The sequence below is a fragment of the Nomascus leucogenys genome, chromosome 14 (genome assembly GCF_006542625.1).
Source record: "Nomascus leucogenys isolate Asia chromosome 14, Asia_NLE_v1, whole genome shotgun sequence".
NCBI classification, from domain to species: Eukaryota; Metazoa; Chordata; class Mammalia; order Primates; family Hylobatidae; genus Nomascus; species Nomascus leucogenys.
The window spans coordinates 48,732,146-48,750,250 of NC_044394.1; the positions used below are offsets into that span (position 1 = coordinate 48,732,146).

At 41.0% G+C, this 18,105-nt stretch overlaps 1 protein-coding gene across 3 annotated transcripts in view; it reads right to left on the reverse strand.

The window, feature by feature from the left end:
- MGAT4A (alpha-1,3-mannosyl-glycoprotein 4-beta-N-acetylglucosaminyltransferase A) overlaps window positions 1-18,105 on the reverse strand; it is a 114,684-nt gene that overhangs the window by 79,303 nt on the left and 17,276 nt on the right. The gene's annotated exons all lie outside the window — the stretch shown is intronic.

The window sequence follows — 18,105 nt, forward strand, 5'->3', positions numbered from 1 at the left end:
TGGCCTCCCAAAGTGCTGGGATTACAAGCGTGAGCCACCGCGCCCGGCCGACTGTGTTTTGTATTACTGTAAAGATATGAAAATGTAGTTAATTACAATTTAAGGAGTGTTCCACAGAACTTTTTTTTTTTGAGACAGGGTCTGGCTCTGTTGCCCAGGCTGGAGTCCAGTGGCACAACCTTGGCTCACTGCAACCTCCGCCTCCCAGGCTCAAGAGATTCTCCTCCCACTTCTGCCCCCCAAGTGGCTGGGACTACAGGCATGCACCACCATGCCTGGGTAATTTTTCTATTTTTTGTAGAGATGGAGTCTCACTTCGTTGCCCAGGCTGGTCTCGAACTCCTGACCTCAGGTGATCAGCCCAACTCAGCCTACCAAAGTGCTGGAATTACAGACAGGAGCCACCACACCCAGCCAACTTCCTAATTTCTACATACCCTCCCTTGCTCTCTGGGATTTCCTTTCAGTAAGCAACTTTTTTATGCTCTTAATATATTTCTTTTTAGTAGGAACGCAGAAGTATTAGACTGAATGGAAAAGCACTTGCCATCTCTGGGCTGGAGGCCATAAATTTGAAATGCCTCTTAAATCACATACTGTAGAGGTCATGTACATCTGTGGCAACAGGGAGTTTTCCTATTCACTCTTCATTTGCTGCTGTCTAAGTTGATGTCTCTTCCCAATACAAATTCACTTACACCTCCTGCCTTTGCAGTTCTGGTATTCACTTTACTATGTAATAGAAGTAGCATGTTGCTGCCAGAATACAAGCATTGCTTTTGGCAAATTAAAGTGCATGTTATCTCTTAATACACTAGAAAGGGGAAATAAGTATACAAGTCCAAGTCTAAAAGTTTAGCCCTTTTCCATGCAGATTTGTGCACATGTGACAGAGGGTATCCAGCCTGTCTAGTGATTGTTCTTTAGAGGTGGACCACTACTATGTGCTGCTAATCACTGGCTGTAGTCCCAAAACAGCCTTGTAAAAATGCTATGCCCTATGAAACAGCAGAGGAACACAAAATAAAATCTCATTTTATAAACCATTTACTATGGCTTTGTAACAACTGCATACCCATACGTTAAGAAACGGGTGAATTTATTACTTTCTAAGGTTTATTGATATCTCCCTTTTATCTTATGTAAACTGTAGTAACGATGCCTATATTTCTGCATTGTGAACCACTTTTTCAGGGGTGCCTGGAAATGTATAGAATTGGACTGCATTTTTTAGAGTATTTTACTATAGATCAATTTCATGGGCCATCTCTTCCTCAGATGTAAATGATCTCTGGTGAAGTGTTACATGGAACAAAGTGGACATTTTGAAACCAAAAATAATATAAATAGTCTAAATACAACAATTAAAAGAGAGAGTGGATTTTAAAATATGATCCAGTGAAATGCCATATAAAAGGAAGGCATCCATGCCATGGAATCCTCCTCAGCAAGATAACAGAGCAAACTACTCAAACACCCAGCAACTTGGATGGGCCTCCTGGGCATCATGCAGAATAAAAAATTCCAATCTCTCACACACTGTATGATTCCATTTATATAACATTTCCAAAATGACAAAGTTATAGTGAAGGATAATAGACTAGGTTCCCAGGGGTTAGGGATGATGGGGGATGCAGGGGTTGGTGTGACTATCAACACCACAGGGGAGACCTTTGTGGTGACAGAATTGTTCTATAGTGGTGGTTACAAGAATCTAACATGATAAAAGGACACAGAACTATCCACACTCATAATACCAACGACAATTTCCTGATTTTGATATTGTACATTATATACACATAAGTTATCCCAAGAAGTAACTGTCAGGGAAAGATGGGTGAAGGTTGCACTGTATCTCTCTGTCTTTGCAGCTTCCTTTAGTTCTACAATTATTTTTAAATAGGTTTTTGAAAAAGCAAAGCAGAAAAGAACCAATGAACGAATAATAATTATTAAGGGCAAAAAGAAAATAGGGCATGTTCATCCAGTGGGTTATTGAACTGAAAGGACTTCACCACAACGTTTGTCAGAGGAGCCCAGAACACTGCCTTACTAAGAGAATGTGTAACAGTACTCTTTTGTCTACTGTGTATTTGTACAAGATTAACTGGATGGGTTCATAAGAAGACAAATGCTAAAGGTTGATGTACACACAAAAGTGACTAGAAAGAGAATGTTAAAAGATTTTTCATTCAATTGATCATTCTAATTGCTGTTTATAAACCTAATAATAAAAATGTTTTACAACTGAAAAGATGGCCATTCTCTTTTCAAAATTGTTAGCTGTCAGTTTTCAAAAACTGACATTTGCATTTGATGATTCAAGTGCAGAAGAACCAGAAGTAGTGATAAGCTGGCTGGGTGTGGTGGCTCATGCCTATAAAAAAATTCCAGCACTTTGGAAGGCCAAGAGAGGCAGATCATTTGAGGCCAAGAGTTTCAAGACCAGCCTGGCCAACACGGTGAAAACCCGTCTCTACTAAAAATACAGAAATTAGACAGGTGTGGTGATGTGCGCCTGTAATCCCAGCTACTTGGGAGGCTGAGGCAGAAAAAAGTCGCTTGAACCCAGGAGGCAGAGGTTGCAATGAGCTGAGATTGCATCACTGCACTGCAGCCTGGGCAACAGAGCAAGACTCCGTCTCAGAAAATAAAATTAATTAAAAATAAATAAATATACTCTGAAATCTCCTCACATGTGCTTACATTAATGCTCATTAATCCTCTCTTCTTTACACAGATCCCAGTATCAACCCTCCTTTTATTCATCTCCTGACCAGGAGCACAAAACTGTTATCCATGCCTTTCCATTTTCCCCTTCATTATCCTCTGCACCTTACATTTCTAACTGGAAACCCTTCAATGACTAACTGCTTAACTCTCCAACATGATCTCCTCAAGTTGCCCAGGATCTTTCTTGCTTCAGTATTACCAAGCTGCTTGGAGTGCTCCAAGCCCACTTACTATGAGTTTCATTGCTCTACGCTCATGCTGTCTGCCTACCAGATCCCACCTTCTCTTTCTTTATTGGAAAAAATTCCATGCATCCTTCAAAATACTCTTTCGTTGTCTTCCTGTGAAGTTTTCTCTGACCTCTATCCTCTCTTTGGCTCCTTTTTATCTTGTTAACTACACTATTTTATATCAACACAAACTGTACTATAATTACATACTTACCTCTTTTTCCCTCCTCAGCTATGAGTTCCTTGACAGCAGGTTTGTCAGGAGTACCTGACTATCCCCAGGTTCAGTGATTCACTTGAAGGACTCACAGGGCTCAGCATTGAGTTGCAGCACAGGGAAAAGACACATGGAGAGAAGTTTGGAAGAAACCAGGTATGCAGTGACACAGGACACACTTACTTCCCCCAGTAGCGAGCGCTGACAACACATGCAATGTGTTGTCTACCAGGGAAGCTCATTGGAGACTCAATGTCAAAGGCTGTTACTGCGGGGTGGTCACATAGGCACCCGCTGCCTAGTATATACCAAAATTTCAGACTCCAATAAGGAAACCAGGTGTTCAGCATAACCACACAACTTGTACAAATAGTTTAGGCACACTGAGCCACTCTTCTCATGTAGGGAAAGGTTATTATCAGGGTTTATCAGCCAAGTTCCCAGCGGCCAGCCGAGGACCAGCCTTTCAAGCCAGCCTTTCTGATAATTAGCAGTCTCAGATTTGCCATGCTAATTAACTCTTTTCTGCACAGCAGGAATCATATTTTAGTCTTTTTTTCCCCTAAATGCCATTGCCTTACAGAATGCCAAGCAATAAACAACAAGAGGCAAATCCTCTTAAACTAAAAAAAAATTAAAAAATTGATCAATAATATGCATAAAATTTGTTATACCATTACTTATAAGATTAAGCTAATTATGGTAATTGTAAAATGGAATACTATGGACCCACTACAATTCATGGTATGGGAAACATTTGTGATAATATTAAGCAAAAAATGTACATTATACAATATGCGCAGTATGAGGTCAATCCCATTTTTTGAGGGAGACACATATGTAGTACTGTGAGACAAATTAGCAAACATAGGAAGACATGTTTGCCATTTCCGCTTGAACCCCGAGTTTGTGACAAAACGCTCCCTGGAAGAATGCTTTGAAGCAAAATAGGGTAGAGCACATGGCCCACCACATCACTTGCCTGAGTCATGATGTTTCTTATAGGATACGTGACCCATCCTTGCCTTTTTCTGCACGTGAGATAACATCTGACGGGGTTAGTGAGTATGCTTCTGCAAGCTATAACCAGATATCCTCTTATACCCAAACCTCATGATTCCGCTTTTATGGAACTTTCTGAGCAAGTGTGATATGATTTTACCTGGAATGGTCCTGCACTACCTGCATGTAAGCAGTGGCTGGAACACTGTGCAGAGGCCATCTCACAAGACCTCTCCAAAGGACCACACCGGGGCTAGTGGCCTCAGGCTATAATCCTTGGCAAGACTTCTGAGTGAAATTAACTTTAATTCTTTAAAAGCTTGATTTTTTTCTTTAGTTGACTATATATATAATATATACTGCATATAATATCATATTCATATATACTATAAATACCATATGAGTATTTACTGTATATATCATATTAGTATATACTTTATATTATATTAGTATATATTGCATTATCTATCTGTCTATCTATTTATAAGGTAGGTCTCAGAACCCCTTTACACTCTCTTCAAAATTAGACAACCCCAAAGACCTTTTGTTTATGTGAATTATATCAATCAACATTTACCATATTGCAAATCCAAACCAATAAACTTTTTAAAGATGTATTTAAAATTCATTTAAAAGTCTATTACATGTTGGCTAGGCACGGTGGCTCACGCATGTAATCCCAGCACTTTGGAAGGCCAAGGGAGGCAGATCACCTGAGGTCAGGAGTTTGAGACCAGCCTGGCTAACATGGCAAAACCCCGTCTCTACTAAAAATACAAAAATTAGCCGGTGTGGTGGCGGGCACCTGTAATCCCAGCTACTCAGGAGGCTGAGGCAGGAGAATCACTTGAACGCGGGAGGCGGAGGTTGCAGTGAGCCGAGATCGTGCCACTACACTCCAGCCTGGGGAACAAGAGCAAGACTCTGTCTCAAAAAAAAAAGAAAAACAAAAAAAACCACAATCTATTATATGTTAGCATAAACAATGCATTTTATTAAAAATAATTGTTTTCTAAAAAAAATTAGTGAAAAGAGTGACATTTGCTCACATCTCTTTAATTCAGCTGAATAGAATATAGCTGAGTTCTCATCTGCTTCTGCTATTTCTTATGAGAGTGGAAAAGACTATTATAAAAATGGTCTTCACTTCATGAACCTCCTCAAAGGGTCTAGGGATCCCCACAGGTCCTTGGATCACATGTTCAGAACCACCAATCCAGAAAAAATGAAAGAAAATATACCAAAAATGTTTAACGCTGCTCTAAAGATTTAGTTCATTGGTACTTTATTTAAGAGTTCATCCTATTAGTTAAGGCTGATCTATTTAGTCTCTTTTTTATGCTATTCTTGTCCACTACTGGTTTCAGAGTCCAGTGCAACTTTATCCACTGTATCCATTGTACAATGGGTCTAGAACTGGACAATTACTCACATCCCCAAAACCTGATTAGTAATGTTCTGAAGCAGCACAAAAAAATCAGTTAATGTTCTGTAATAACCCAATGTTCTCGATGTAGTCCCCTCTAATATGTCGGCCATGAATAATATCCTTTCAGAGTTAAGAATACTTCAAACATAGATTCCAGACAACCTCTGAGCACAGCACATGTACTGCTTCAGAAGCTTTCCAACCTGGAAAAATTAGATTAGGAGTCTGTTTCAGGAAATGGATGCTAGCCAACTAAGCTGAACATAAAATAATACCATGCCAAGTGCAAGGTCTAAATCGGCCAACTTTAACACATCAGCAAGAAAGGCTGCTGACCAATTTGGCAGCGGCTAGGTCTACATTCTAGACCCTCGTTAGGTTCTGTTTTAAAATTAGGTCCTTATTTATAACACCTGAGACATTCAAGACTCTTCTTTTTAGAAAGTCTACAGGGCAAAAACTTTCTTATGCCCTGATGTTGTGTGTGTATATTTACAGCTCGAAGAGTCCCAGGTGTGCTGGTGCCTAACCCTGGCTGCCAATCAGAATTACCTGGGGGCACGTCCAAGAACTTCCCAGGGGATGTCTAACTTCTAGCATAACAGAGTGAGAAGGCTCACAAATCCTCTTCCCACAAAGCCAACTATAAAGCTGGTCAAGAGTCAAAAACAACCTAGTTGGTGCTCTGGAAAGCAAGCAAGACATTCAACAAACTGAGAAGTGTTTATTCATGAAACTCACTGGACTCCAGGTGAGAACAGCACAAGCCTGTGACTTTTCCTGCCAGGAGCTGCCCTCATCTCCCCTGCCCTCAGCTCTGTCAATTCAGAAGTTTAACAAGCGTGGGGCAGGCTTTGAAAACTAGCAAACTCACTGCCGCTGCTGGCAGGGACTCATTGGATTCGCAGTGTTGTCAGTGAAAGCAGCAAGCCCAGAGGCAGGCAAGCAGCAGGGAGGGCCAGAGGCCTGTTGCCATGAGGCTGCTGTTCTATCTGGGACAGGCAATGGACTGGCACACCAGCTGGAGACTTAACAGGGAGGCCTTGAAAGTGAGATGGCTGTAGGGGGCTTATAAAGCTCTTCACACATCCCAGGTGGACTGGAGGGTCTGAGCAAGCACAGCAGACAGCAGTGCAGGCCCACACCACCCATGCACACCTGGTCATTAGAGCCCATGCATGCACACACACGGAGGAGCTGTAAAAGGAGACCAGGGCAAAGTACAGCTGGGGCGCACTCGCAAACAGCTTGCAGTACCATGTGCTCCACAGTCCAACAGGTCCTGAGCAGAGAAGGGAGCCCTACTGGCTCGAGGTGTTTCACTACAAGCTCTGACCAATCTTTGCTGAACACTATGCTATGCAGACACAGGGGCAACCTCTCTAGGAAACCAGACTTAAAAATAAAAGCTAATCAAAAGGGAAGTACAGGGACATCCAGAGTCAGATATCACCGGAGAGACAGACTTGAGATTTAGTCCAGTCCAGTTACTTAAACAAATAGCAAATAAAACAATCACCATACACTTGAGTTAAAATGTAAAGAATCCAGAACTGCATCAATATATTACCTAAAATATATGGTGGTCGACAAAAATTCACAAGACAGCAAAGAAAAAAGAAACCAGGACTCATACTCGGGGGAAAAATAAAATTCCAGCAGTCAATGGAAATGGTCTCTGAGTATTCCCAGATGCTGGATTTAGCAGACGAAGACTTCAAAACAGTTACTATAAATAAGTTAAAAGAACTAATAAAGCCAAGTTTAAAGAACTAAAGGACCATGTGAGGAAACTGACTCAATGAATAGAGAAAATAAAGAGACAGGAAATATAAAACAAAATGGAATTTAGTTGTTACAGCAACTAAAATTAAAATTCACTAGAGAGGCTCAGCAGCAGATTTCAGATGGCAGAAGAACAGAAGAATCAGTGAACTTGATGTTAGATTAATAGAAATTATCGAGTCTGAAGAACAGAGGGAAAAAAGATTGAGGAAAACTGAACAAACTGAACAGACTGAACAGAGAGGCCTCAGAGTATAGGATACCCCCAAGCATGCACAGAAGGAAATAGAGAAAAAGTAGTAGAAAAAAATATATGAAAAAGTAATGACTTTCTACGAACTAGGAACAGAGGGGAACTTCCTCAACCGGATAAAGAACACCTCCTTAAAGGCAGAAGAATCTCTGAAAAATGTCAATCGGACTGTGTACACCCTCGGCATAAAGCTTCCCACTGAGGAATAAAATCCAAAGGTGTCCCTGTGGCCTGATATCCAGTGTGACCTGGCCCCTGCCTGCTTTTCCAACTTTATCTCCCACCACACCCCCGACACTCCCTACCCCTAACAATGCTTTAGCCACACTAGCTTCCTTTTACACTCTCCTAATGTGCCACGCTCACTCTGGCCTCAGGACTTTTGTACTTGCTGTGATACTGCCGGGACCCCTCTTCACTCTAACTCTCTGGCTTCTTATTATTTAGGTCTCAGTTCAACTGTCACCTCCTCAGAGAGGCATTCTGTGACCATTCGCATCTAAACAGCCGTCATTCCCACCTCAGTCACTTGTCATCGCCTTAGCTTGTTTGGTTGTCAGTATTCATCCCTCTCTGAAATAACTCAGTCTGCCTAGTCGCTCAACTATGACTGTGTAACATCCCCTCACTTAGCATCTCTGTAAGTAGGCTCTATATAGCAAGGACATTACCTATCTTGTTTACCATGAAATCGCCAGTGCCTAGTGGATCACCACCTAGTACATGCTCAATAAACACTAGGTGAATGAATAAATTAACTGAGCTGAAGAGAGAAAAAGCAGCAATACGAAGAAAGCTACTTCAGATCAAAAGCACTATGCTGGCCTATGTAAAAAGTGTAAAAGCTCTATGTAAGCAGTCGCTTACATCTGTAATCCCAGCATTCTGAGAGGCCAAGGCGGGTGGATTGTTTGAACTCAGGAGTTTGAGACCAGTCTGAGCAACATGGCAAATCCCTACATTCACAAACACTACAAAAATTAGCCATTCAGCCTGGGCAACATAGCATGGCCCCATCTGTACCCTCCAAAAAACACAAAACTTAGCAGGGTGCGGTAGCATGCACTGTGGTCCCAGCTACTTGGGAAGCTGAAGTGGGAGGACTGCTTGAGCTCAGGAGCCCAAGGCTGCAGTGAGCAGTGATCATACCACGGTCCTCCAGCTTGGGACAGAGCGAGACCCTGTCTTAAAAAAAAAAAAAAATTAGCCAGGCATGGTGGCATGTACCTGTATAGTCCCAGCTACTTGGAAGGCTAAGGTGGGAGGATAGCTTGAGCCCAGGAGGCAGAGGTTGCACTGAACCATGATCACACCACTGCACTATAACCTGGGCAACAGAGCCAGATCCTGTCTCAATTAAAAAAAAAAAAGGTACTATGCCAATAAACCACTAATATCCTGTAACTAGGATTAGCAAATTTCCCTCAAGATCAAATTTGTTATTGCAGTAGTTTATGTGCTGAGACCAATAAGGTCATTGTTCAATTACTCCTCCACAGCTGAGCAAATATGCTTCTGAAGAGTACACCAGAGGTAGAACTGACACGTGGGAACAAATATCCCTTAAAGCAGGTGACAGGAGGACATTTGGAGTGCTGCATTTCTACCTTATCATTAACCCTAGCTTTCTGATAAGGAAACCCAAGTTACTTACCTTGATTCCAAGAAGCTCCCCTGAGAAGAGAGTTTATTGAGCTTCTAAATCTTAATCAGCACACTGAAAGATTACCTTTCGTTACTGCCCCAGCAAAATGCCTGCCACCACCCCGGAAATGCTTGCCCTTTCCCCATTTTAAGCACGGATTGCAATGCTGTGCAGGTTTCATGGGTGTGATTAATTCATTGGACCATGGACTCTCTTAGGTACAGAGGTCATAATGATCTTGAATGATGGTTCTAGATCGCAGGGAGCTTCATTCACCAGCATACCTAAGCAAGTTCAGCAGCAGCATCCAGGCTCCTTGTTCCACCTGATCACGGCCAGTCATTCTCTACCACCACCTCTCACTTCATGAACTGGGTGACTGCATGCTATCTTTGCCTAGGACGATTCCAATTTACAACTGTTACCCTAGCATGACTGTCAACAGTACTCTCTTTACTCTCAAGTGCCCTGCTCTGGACAGTAAATCATATGATCACCCTAGCTACAGAGGAAATTAATACTGTCCATTTTAAAAGTATCTATAGTGGAACAATTGATTAGGTGATTGTGGAGTAGTCCGAACTTAATGAAAATCAACTAACAATACAATTCCCATTATTGAACACAGCTCAGTGTGCCCAAACACTGAAAATCAGAAAACCGATGCAGACGCTGAACCGATTTATAAAAATAATAACACAGAAGTTTTGATATTGTGCCCTAAATGCTATCCACCATGTATGTAGGGACAAAAAAGCTATTTCTACTCTTTTATGTCATGACCTAAACCCTAAAAGTTAAGCTTCTGAGTGAAGAAGAATGAAAATTCTAGACAATAGCCAGTTTGGATGAATTTGGACCAGAATCTTGCTAGGAACTAGAGAACGGAATGGTGTAAAAAGTGGCTTCGGAGTGACATCAGCAAAAATGGTAGAGGAGGGGCTACCAAGATGTGTCCCTCCCCAGAAGTATCAAAATGACGTGATTTTTTTATTTTTATTTTTATTTTTATTTTTATGATCACAGCTCACTGCAACCTCTGCCTCCAGGTTCAAGTGATTCTGCTGCCTCAGCATCCCGAGTAGCTGGGACTACAGGCGCCCGCCACCACGCCCAGCTAATTTTTGTATTTTTAGTAGAGACAGGGTTTCACCATGTTGGCCAGGATGGTCTTGATCTCTTGACCTCATGATCTGCCCGCATCAGCCTCTCAAAGTGCTGGGATTACAGGCGTGAGCCACTGTGCCCGGCCTGATGTGAATTAAAAAAAAAAAAAAAGTTGTAGAATATACATGGCATAATGCTATCTGTGTAAATTTTTTAGATACATAAAATTATATATGTACATATATACATACATAAAAAGTAAATATTCACATCCATAAATCAACATATAGAAATGCACTACAGGAGTACACAACGTGATGTGGTTTGCCTCAGTCTAGGCAGGGCAGCAGAGATGGAAAATGGGTGGGAGACTTTAGGGAGATCTGCCATGCTTTCTTCATTAAAAATGAAAAAAAAAAAAGACTAGAAGTAAATATTAAAAATCTGGGCTGGGCACGGTGGCTTATGCCTGTTATCACAGCATTTTGGGAGGCCAAGGCAAGCAGATCACTTGAGATCAGAAGTTTGAGACCATCCTGGCCAACATGGTAAAACCCCGTCTCTACTAAAAATACAAAATTAGCTGGGTGTGGTGGCAGGTGCCTGTAGTCCCAGCTACTCGGAAGGCTGAGGCACGTGAATCACTTGAACCTGGGAGGCAGAGGTACAGTGAGCTGAGATCACGCCACTCCACTCCAGCATGGGCGACAGAGAGAGACCCTGTCTCCATTTTTTGAAAAAATCAAAAATCTGAGTAGTAGGAATATAGGTGTTTCTGTATCATTTAGTATACTTTTCTGTATAATTTTTAAAAATTTAAATGGGGTAGAGTGGCATGCAGGCATGGCCTCTGCCTCCTTAAGAAGCTCATTGTTTAGACTCTAGCCTAGTTTATTTTTGCTGGCTGCTAGCAATCACTGCTTCTTTTTATAAGTGCTCATGCTCACAAAACACCCAATGAGTATCTGTCCCCAAATGTCAAGCTCTGCCATCTGCAGTAGCCACTTTCTCGTCCTTTAATAACAATAATAATGGTATCTGCCTTTATTTTACCTCCTAGCACTTCTCCTGATCTTACAGCTCCTCTACGATCAACAGTGGAATGAGAGGGGAAAAAAAAATCATACCAGTCTCATGAGAGCTAAAATGATCCTCGCAAGATGAAAGAGCAAACTACAAGAGAACCAAGGTCTCCAGACTCTAGCATCTCCCCAGTGATAGCACAGCCATTATTCCTCAGGAAAAGAAAACCATGAACAGCATCTGGAGAGGTCAATCACTTCCACAACCACCCTGCCTGTCCCTTCTGAAAAGGGACCAAATCCTGCCATTCCAGAGCAAGGCTGCTCATGTGTAATCTCGGAGTTCTTTCTGGATCTTCTCTATGACTTAATTCAAACAGTGAGACATCTGTTTGAATTCCACCATTCCACAACATACCTAACCCTCAACAAGACTCGCTTTTAGAAAATGGTTTCAAAGTAACTAAAGTTCCACACTGTGAATCTACATTTTCTGGCTATTTATAAATTTTTTGCCAGTTGCCTCAAATTTACTTTAATCAACTGTAATAGACCAAAATATGTAAGTTAAGCCTACAGCATCCTCCCCTATGATACAGTCAATGTCAGGGGTATTTTAGTGAGCATAGTTTTTAAGAGATGGGGTCTCACTATGTCGCCCAGGCGGGTCTCGAACTCCTAGTCTTATGGGATCCTCCCACCTTGGCCTCCCATAGTGCTGGGATTACAGGCATGAGCCACCCCACCCTGCCAGTGAGCATAGCTGTCAACAAGCTGCTTTTCAGGTCCATGATAAAAGGAAAATATTATAAGATTAATGAGATTTACTAATTAGATACACTCGCTGATAATGTGTTTTATTTTAATGAAAAGCCATGAGATTTATAAGTACCCTCCTCTGCATCAAAACAATAAACCTGAAATCCTAAAGTCTAACATTATGTGTAATTATTTCTAGAAAAAAAAATTTATACCTGCCGTAAACTTTGGCACACATTTTGCTAGGAAGACACTTCAGCAGTTACACTTAGTAACAAAACAAAGATCCACTGCCTCACTCCAGTTAACACGTGCCTCTTCCAGAAATACCAGCAACCAGTAATGTAGAGGCTTCCATTTAAAGGGAACTTTGCTGGAGTAAACAACAGATTTTTGCATGATTGAAGTATCCTTTAACTAATGGCAGCGTGAACTGATTTTTTAACCTAAAAACAACAGTTAAACTGGTTGTTTAACCATCAAGTTAAACTAGTTTTTTGCCAACTTTCTTAAATTGAAACTGTGCACTTAAAAAGAAATGCAACATAAACAATAGGGTGAGAATATAATTAAATACTAGCTAAGAAGATACAGTTTTGTAAAAAGTATACAAAGAAATCACATTGGGTGACACACAACGTGAGCATTCCAGAAGCTCATCTGTGGAGGACTCATCCAGAGAACACGGCTCTACTGCCCTGGAGGCAGTGGGCTTTCCCTGAGAGCCGATTCAGGCTGTACACCCCATGGAGTCAGACACACCTAGGTTCAGACCTTCTTTCTATCACTTTCTAGTCATTTCATACAGCTGGATTAAGTACTTTGCTAATTGTCTGAGTGTCTTCATGTCAAACAGGGATATTAATACTCACTTCCTTCCCTAGAGCTGTAGTGCGGACTAAATGAGACCACGGAGAAAAAGGCGGTCTACAAAGGGTACTCTTCACTGCTCCCAAACACCAACTCTAAGCTTGTTTTCAGTTTATAAGCTACAGGCTTATTTCCCCTGAAATGACAGCACCATACAGCAATAATGGAGGTCCAATCAGTTCTATTATTTCTCTGCACAACTGTCTGCAAACAAATGGGACATTATTACTGATTTAAAAAGGGGAAAACAGGAATGGACGAAGGATAGACTTTGTCTATTTTAGGGAGAATGTTGCAGAATTACAAAAGAGGCAACTTGAGATAAATGCATATTGAGGCACAACAAAAATAAGACATTTTACAAGTCTTGAAGTTCAAGTTTTTAAGTTTAACTTACACCAACTTAATGAAAGAACAACCCAGTAGAAGGGAAAAACCTAACATGGTAGCCAACCACTGGACATCCAGTTTAGGAGTATGAGATTTCCTGGAACATTTACCTCCTTTTTCCACAACTCACACACAGGATTTGTGAAGAATGTTTTTCAAAATTTTTGGTACTTTGAAACAGCAACCAAGCTGCCAACAGAAGCCTCTCTACACACAAGCGTGCCACGACAAACAAAGGGGTAAATTCAAGCCATGACTGGCCATCTGCCACAGCATAAAGCAAGAGATAAACTAGTTGGCAAACTCTTTCCCTAGCCCACAACACTTTTCACATTCTCCTTTAAGTAAGAAATTCAGGCTACCCAGTTTCCCTACAAAACTCCAGTCCTATTAGAACTTCGCTTTAGTGAGCTGGAGTTCACCAACACAGAGCAAAGTCTTAGCCATCAATGAAGTCTCACTGAAAAGGAGAGTGCAGCAACATGACTGGTTAAATTGGAAAAAAAAACCAATCAATGACCATTTCCCAAAAACAACAGGAACACTTTTGTCCATCACTAACCCTCATGGACACCCAAATTTTGAAGTCTCTAAAACAACTCCTCGTGAAAGGAACTAGGACTCTTAAGACATAGCTAATTCCACATCATCAGATAGGAAAATAACAACCAGGATGGGTCTGCAAGCATGGAAACAGGGTAAGAATGCAAGAGTGCTTTCAAGGATGTCAGGGAATAATGCAGAAGAGGCAAAGAAAACAGCCTAACATGGTATCCGGTAGCCAGGTTGTGACAACGTAGATATTAAAAGAAAACAAATTATATTTAGTGGATATACATTTGAAAACAAAAAAAGTTATTCCAAAAAAGTTGAAATGCAAACATTTAAAGACAAGGAATATGATTAATTTTGTGTCAATTTGGGTTGTTGTTGTTTTTTGTTTTGAGACAGAGTCTCACTCCGTCACCTAGGCTGGAGTGCAGTGGCCCGAACAAGGCTCACTGCAACCTTCACCTCCCCAGTTCAAGAGATTCTCCTGCCTCAGCCTCCTGAGTAGGTGGAACTACAGGCACGCACCACCATGCCTGGCTAATTTTTGTATTTTTAGTACAGATGGGGGGCAGGGGGGCGGACAGTTCACCATGTTGCCCAGGCTAGTCTTGACCTCCTGAACTCAAGTGATCTACCAAAGTGCTGGGATTACAGGCGTGAGCTACTGTGCCCAGCAATTTTTTTCTGAATTTGAATAAGTAGAAGACAGTCAATACATTTGTTATTTCCTTCCTCTAATAAGTATGTCTGCTTATATAGAAACTTTTGTCTATCTGTGTGTGCAATAATGAAGGAAGGAAAAAGGAAATTCTGTGCAAACCCACAGTTTTGGAGCAAAATAAGAAGTATAAGAAGAATGGGGGGTGGGGAGGAAGATAAGCACAGTGGTCACATAAAGAAGTTGGGTTAAAAAAAAAATCAGTGATCTGTCCTAAAATAACCAAGATGCTAGACTAGATCTCTTGTCTGAGAAGAAGAAAAAAACTCTAAGTGGCCTTCTAATCAGAAGATCCCAACAAGAAATGTTTAAGTTTGCAATCTCTCTACTAAGTCGATATAATGACAAGTGGTCGGTAAGGAACGCTATTCCATACGGGAAAAACCAGCCTGGGCAAAACTAAAATCTATATGATAAATTTGAGCTCAAAAGGCCTTATTAAACTAACAAGTTAATTTGGAAAAAAAAAAAAAGGACCCAGACAACAAGTAACCTAGATTTAAATTACGTCGGGGGAAGCAACCAGGTTCCTGGCCCCTACTCAATACTCAGTCAATAATCCTGATCACATTTGACATGAATGGTCCCAGAAGACACTCACTTTTTTATTTTCTAGCTTGATAAGATTTCTAAAATCCCAGAAAGGTATAAAAATAAGAATTACTATTAACCTTAGGAAGGTTTAGAAATAAAGAAATTAATGAAAAAGCCCATAGTATTGATAATTAATAGTAAGTTTAAATATAAATCTGGTAGTTTTACAATATTTGTGCTTGTTTTTTATTGTATTTAAAGTTCAAAAAAAATCAGCTAACCACTTAAGTAACTTACAAGAGAAAAAAAGACATGTGTTCACACATGCATAAGTACCACGTTAGCCTCAATCATGGCTCACTGCAGCCTCAACCTCCCAGTCCTCAAGTTATAATCCTGCCTCAGCTTCCTCAGTAGCTGGGACCACAGACAAAAGCCACCACAGTCGGCTAGTTTTTACATTTTTTGTAGAGATGGAGTCTTATTTTGTTGCCCAGGCTCATTTCAAGGGATCTTCCTGCCTTAACTTCCCAAAGTGTTGGGATTATGGGCATGAGTCACCACACAGAGCAGGATATTTTATAGCAAGTAAAATTTAGGATAAAGTAGTAACATAATGACACTCTTCACCACAAATTCCTGCCGAGCCCTTCAGATCTCTCGTCACCTTTACTGCTACCATCCCTGCTCCCTGCTCCCTCATTCCCTCAGTCTCCTCCACTCTTCTCCATCAGACCAAACACTACACATGCGCACTCCTTGGTTCAATCCGACATCCACCTTCGCTATTAACACAGGGAATACCTTTCTCCCCCATTAAATTCCTATCTTCTTTTCAGACCAACTCCAACACCGCTTCTTGTGAGAAACCTTTCCAGAATCCGTCATCTGAATGTGCTGTTTCTACCCCAGTGCTATCACAGCACTGTGTTCACACCTCCATGAACGCATGAGTAACACTACTGATTCTCATCACTTGTCTGGATCCTTCAGAGATGCACCACGAGAAAGAATCCTTTTTAAAAAGCTGCTGACCCGACAACTAAAATAGCTGTGTACCGATGTGTGCACCAAAATACAGGAAAGACAGGTAAATGCTGAAAGGTTATACTTCCGGAGTTTGTTACACAGTTGTGCCCCTTTGTGACAACTCATAGAGCTCTACACTTATGATCTGTACACTTTTTACATCTTTCTTATACTTTAAAACATTACTTAAAAGAAGAGAAACTGCTCTGAATGCCGTAAGTATCTAAACCTGCTGAACTGAAGATGGATTCACACGCCAACCCCTCATCTTCTTGGTTAGAAAATCATATCACCTCATCTCAACTGTGGAGGGAAGACAAAACCCTGACATGTGAACATTTACTATTATTTAAGCTGGAAACAAACTTTACCAAATGAATACTGACTATAATTTGCTTTAAGTTACTTTCTAGCTTCCTATTGGAAATACACAGAACAGAGCTTCTTAAAAAATGCCCTTTTGGGCCAGGCACAGTGGCTCATGCCTGTGATCCCAGCACTTTAGGAAGCTGAGGGGGGAGAATTACTTGAGCTCAGGAGTTTGAGACCAGCCTTGGCAACACTGTGAGACCTCATCTCTACTAAAAATACATTTTAAAAAATTAGCCTGATGTGGTGGCACACACCTGTAGTCCCAGCTACTCAAGAGGTTAAGGTGGGAGGATAGCTTGAGCCCAGAGGCTGCAGTGAGCCTGGAGATGGAGGCTGCAGTGAGCCTGGAGATGGAGGCTGCAGTGGGCCGAGATCACACCACGGCACTCCAGCCTGGGCAAAAGGGCAAGACCATGTCTCAAAAAAAAATGGCCTTTTATCTTTAGGTTTTGAAAAGTAAATATTAATAGACATGCAGAATATACTTCAGCAAAAAAAGGTACAGAATCTACTTTTCCCAAATAAGTTATTTAAATCTAAATGTTAATCAAATCAACTCTATCCCCAGACTTTCATGTTTACAACATAATTGGCAACTAGAGTTTTCTCCCAAACACTAAATTCTTGCTTTACCGTGGTTTGAATAAAAAAATTAAGGCTAAATCTAATCTTAAAAAAACAAACAAACAAACAAACAAACAAACAAAAAACCCGTAGCCAAGGCACAGTGGCTCACATCTGTAATCCCAGCACTCTGAGAGGCTGAGACAGGTGGATCACTTGAGGTCAGGAGTTCCAGACCAGCCTGGCCAACATGGCAAAACCCTGTCTACACTAAAAATACAAAAGAAATCCAGGAAGGATAAACCAGAAAATAGTGAGATTGAACACCTACAAGGGATGGATGGGTAGAAACAAGGAAGGAATAGAAGTGGGACAGAAAGAATGAGAAGAGACACATCTCTCAGCATACCTTTACTGTTCTGACTCAGAACCAACATGTTTCACATATCCAAAATGTAAATGATTGCAATTAGCAGGACATGGGAGAAACCCAAAACAGAATACAAACAGTAATATATGGACGTAAACAGATTATAAATGAATAACATAACCACATGGAAGAGGAAGTGACTAAAATATAACCTAAGTAACTTTAGAAAATAGCATCTGTATATTACAAGACTAAATACAAAAAGAACCGTGCACAAATATTGTACCCTAGTAAATTTACTTTTCATCTGTGTATGGGTTAGAATTCTGAAACTACTGTACGTATATACTGGGATTGAGCATAAGTAACTATATTGGGATAGTAAGAGCCATATTTTTTTTTTCTTTGAGACAGAGTCTCGCTCTGTCACCCAGGCTGGAGTGCAGTGGCGCAATCTCACCTCACTGCAACCTTCGCCTCCTGGGTTCAAGCTATTCCTGTGTCTCAGCCTCCCGAACAGCTGG